This window comes from Ictidomys tridecemlineatus, chromosome 12 (genome assembly GCF_052094955.1).
Source record: "Ictidomys tridecemlineatus isolate mIctTri1 chromosome 12, mIctTri1.hap1, whole genome shotgun sequence".
Classification (NCBI taxonomy): Eukaryota; Metazoa; Chordata; class Mammalia; order Rodentia; family Sciuridae; genus Ictidomys; species Ictidomys tridecemlineatus.
The window spans coordinates 52,494,142-52,498,919 of NC_135488.1; the positions used below are offsets into that span (position 1 = coordinate 52,494,142).

General features: G+C 38.3%; 1 non-coding gene across 1 annotated transcript; it reads left to right on the top strand.

Moving 5' to 3' along the window:
- The first annotated feature begins 241 nt into the window (after positions 1-241).
- Positions 242-348, top strand: LOC120885131 (U6 spliceosomal RNA). The gene has a single exon (XR_005727644.1). It is a non-coding gene; the product is annotated as a U6 spliceosomal RNA (small nuclear RNA).
- The last annotated feature ends 4,430 nt before the right edge of the window (positions 349-4,778 follow it).

The window sequence follows — 4,778 nt, forward strand, 5'->3', positions numbered from 1 at the left end:
AGGAGAGGAGTAGGAGGAGGAGGAGAGAAGGAGGAGGAGGAGGAGGAGGAGGAAGAAGAAGAAGAAGAAGAAGAAGAAGAAGAAGAAGAAGAAGAAGAAGAAGAAGAAGAAGAAGAAGAAGAAGGAGAAGAAGAAGGAGAAGAAGAAGGCGTCAGAGGAGGAGGAGGGGAGGAGGAGAAGGAGGAGGAGGAGGAGGAGGAGGAAGTAGAAGAAACAAGTGTTGGCAAGGAAGCAGAGAACTGTGTTTGCTGTGACAGCACATGTACTCAAATTGGAATAATATATAGAAGATTAGCATGGCACCTGTGCAAAGATGACATGCAAATTCTTGAGACATTCCATATTTTTTCCAATGCAGAGCACCACCAATAGACTAGACCACTTGAAAGACAGAGTTTTAGGTAATAAAGACAAAATATATAGTCTTGAAAATAAAGTTGACCTTGGAAAAAAGATGTTAAGACACCATGAACAGAACATCCAATAAATAGAGATACGCTGAAAGTACTAAATTTATCAAGATTAATAAAGGCTCAGAGACACAAACTAAAGGTATGCACAACTCTTTCAATGAAATAATATGGAAAATTTTTCCCAATCCTAAAGAATGAAAAGATAAATAAATACAGAAGCTTGAGGTTCACTAGATATACAAAATTACAAAAGACACACACCAAGACATATATTTTTAAAATTTGTTCTAATTAGTTATACATGACAGTAGAATGTTTTTTGACACATCATACATAAATGGAGTAGAACTTCTCATTCTTCTGGTTGTACATGAAGAATTACATAGGTCATGTAATAATATATGCACTTAGGGTAACAATGTCTGATTCATTCTACTATCATTCCCACCCCCACAACCTCAACCCTTCCTTAACTCCCCTTTGTCTATTCCAAACTAGTACTACTCTACCCCTCCCCTGCTTATTGTAAATTAGCTTCCGCATATAATAGAAAACATTCAGCCTTTGGGTTTTGGGGATTGGTTTATTTTGCCTAGCATGATATTCTCCTGTTCCTTTCATTAACTGGCAAATGCCATAATTTTATTCTTCTTTAAGGCTAAGTAATATTCCATTGTGCATACATACCATAATGTCTTTATCAATTCATTTGTTGAAGGAACTCTGGGTTGATTCCATAGGTTAACTATTGTGAATTGAGCTACTATAAACATTTGATATGTGCTGCAGTCTGTCTGGGCACAATTCAAGAGCCACTTGTCAAAAGAAACTAACTTTATTTTTAGAACTACAAACGCCAAACAAAACAGCTCCTCAGGAAAAAAAACCCCAGAGCCCAACTGCCACCACCGGCTTCCATAAGCCTCTCACCCACACAAGCCTCACCACCTCCCACAATCCTCCTGCTCTTGAGGCCGATTGGCTGGGTCGCGTGGGCGGAGCCAAAGAAGTCCCCCAATGAACAGCTCCGTGGTCTGAAAGGGCAGGGAAACAGCCCAATGAGCAGCTCCGTGGAGGAGCCAATCAGCTAGATGTTGCTGGGACCGCTGTGAGCCAATCATCAGCTGGCAGTCTGAAGGGCAGGGAAACAGCCCAATGAACATCACCGCAGAGGAGCCAATCAGCTAGATGTTGCTGGGGCCGCTGTAAGCCAATCATCAGCCGGCAGCTGGAAGTTTGCTGGCAGCTGCAAGTTTGCTGGGGCCCCTTTGGCTGTGGCTCTCAACAGATATGGCTGTGTCACTGTAGTATGCTGATTTTAAGTCCTTTGGGGATAAACCAAGGAGTAGGATAACTGGATCAAATGGTAGTTCCATTCTCCCTTTTCTGAGCAATCTCCATACTGCTTTCTAAAGTAGTTGCACCAATTTGCAATCCCACCATCAATGTATGCATGTACCTTTCCCCCACATCTTCACCAACATTTTTTTTTTTGCTTATATTCTTGATAATTACCATTCTGACTGGAGTGAGATGGAATCTCAGGGTAATTTTAATTGGTATTTCTATAATTACTAGGTGTTGAGAGCCACAGCCAAAGGGGCCCCAGCAAACTTCCAGCTGCCAGCAAGCTTCAGACTGCCAGCTGATGATTGGCTCACAGTGGCCCCAGCAACATCTAGCTGATTGGCTCCTCTGCGGTGATGTTCATTGGGCTGTTTCCCTGCCCTTCAGACTGCCAGCTGATGATTGGCTCACAGCGGCCCCAGCAACATCTAGCTGATTGGCTCCTCCATGGAGCTGCTCATTGGGGGACTTCTTTGGCTCTGCCCACGCGACCCAGCCAATCGGCCTCAAGAGCAGGAGGATTGTGGGAGGTGGTGAAGTTGGTGTGAGGAGAGGCTTGTGAAAGCCGGTGGTGGCAGTTGGGCTCTGAGGGTTTTTCCCTGGAGCTGTTTTGTTTGGCGTTTGTAGTTCTAAAAATAAAGTTAGTTTCTTTTTGACAAGTGGCTCCTGATTTGTGCCAAGCCAGACTTTGGCAACTAGGGATGTTGAACATTTTTTTCATATATTTGTTGATGAGTTGTATTTCTTCTTCTGTGAAGTGTCTGTTCAGTTGTTCTTTAGCCCATTTATGGATTAGGTTATTTATTTATTTATTGGTGTTATGTTTTTTGAGTTCCTTATATGTCCTAGAGATTAATGCTGTATCTGAGGTGCATATGATAAAGATTTTCTACCATTCTGTAGGCTCTCTCTATGACACATTATTATGAGAATGCTTAAGATACAGAATAAAAATGTAATTTTAAAGGCCTCCAGAAACAATCAACAGGTCACATTATAGGGAGACCAGTTTAGATCTCAGCTGATTTCTCAACTCAGACCTTCAAAGTTAGGAGGGCTTCAAATAATATATACCAGGCTCTGAAAGAAAATGGATGCCAGCCAAAAATACTATACCCAGAAAAATTAAGCTTCAGAATTGGTGATGAAACAGAAATCTTTCATGAAAAACAAAAGTTAAAAGAATTCACAACCAGAAACCCTACACTACATAACATTCTCAATAAAATACATTATGATGAAGACATGAAAAGTAAAAGTGAAAACCAGAAAAGAGAGGAACTACACTAGAAAATTTGTCAATCAAAGGAGAAACAAATTGAAAGAAAAAATGATAAATAAATAGAAATGACAGGGAATAAAAATCATTTCTAAATAATAACATTGAATGTAAATGGACTAAATTCTTCAATCAAAAGACATAGACTTGCAGATGAGATTAAAAAACAAGACACATCAGTATGCTGTCTACAAGAGACTCACCTCAAAGGAAAAACACTCACAAACTGAAGGTAAATGGGTGGTTAAAAATATATCATTCACATGGATCTCACAAACAAGCAGGAATTTATATCCTTATATCAGATAAAGAGAACTGTGAGTCAAATTTAGTCAGAAGAGATAAAGAAGGACATTTCAGGGCTGGGGATATACAACCATACCAAACTCATCCTATGAAACTAATGTCACCCTGATACCAAAACCAGACAAAGACACATCAAGGAAAGAAAACTTCAGACCAATATTCCTCATAAACATAAATGCAAAAATTCTTAATAAAATAATGGCAAATCTCATACAAAAACATATTTTAAAAAAGATGGTGTACCATCATCAAGTGGGCTTTATCCCTGGGATGCAAGTTTGGCTCAGCATACTTCTGTAATCAATAAATGTAATTCATCATCACATCAATAGACTTAAAAGAAAGGACCATAATCATCTCAATAGATTCAGAAAAAGCATTTGACAAAATACAGCACCCCTTCATGTTCAAAACATTAGAAACACTAGGAAAAGTAGGAAAATACCTCAACATTGTAAAAGCTATCTATGCTAAGCCCAAGGCCACTTAGCATCATTCTAAGTGGACAAAAATGAAAGCATTCCTTCTAAAAACTGTATCAAGATACCACTGCTACTAAACATAGCCCTTGAAATTCTATACGAAGCAATTAGACAGAGGAAAGAAATTAAAAGGATATGAACATGAAAAGAAGAACTCAAACTATCACTATTTGCAATTCCATATTTAGAAGACCCAAAAGTACTTCAACAGTAAACTTCTAGGACTCAGAAATTAATTCAGTAAAGAAGCAGGATATAAATTTAACACCTATAAATTAAATGTGTTCCTATATATCACTCATGAATCAAGTGAAAGAGTAATTAAGAAACCCATCCCATTCATAATAGCCTCAAAGAAAATAAAACATTTGGGAATTAAACTAACAAAAGAGGTGAACAGTGTCTACAATTAAAAATACAGAACATTGAAGAAAAAAATAAAGAAGATCTTAGATAATGGAATGAGTTCCCATGTTCTTGGATAGGCAGGATTAATATTGTCAAAATGGCCAAACTACTAAAAGTGCTCTACAGATTTAATGTATTAAAATTCTAATGATGTTATTCCTAGAAATTGAAAAAATAGTCATAAAATCCACTTGGAAAAATAAAAAGCCTAGAATAGCCAGAGCAATTCTCAGCAAGAAAACTGAAGTGGGGGACATCACAATACAGGACCTAAAGTTATATTACAGAGCCCTAGTAACAAAAATGGCATGATATTAGCACCAGAACCAACATGTAGGCCAATGGTACATAATAGAAAACACAGAAACAAACCCAAATAAATACACTTATCCCACAGTATACAATGGTGCCAAAAACAAATGGTGCTAGGAAAACTGGAAATCCATATATAGCAAAATAAAATAAAATCCCTATCTCTCAACCTGCACAAAACTGAAAGTGGATCAAGGATGTAGGCCCTGAGGCCCAGAGGCCCTGAGCCAA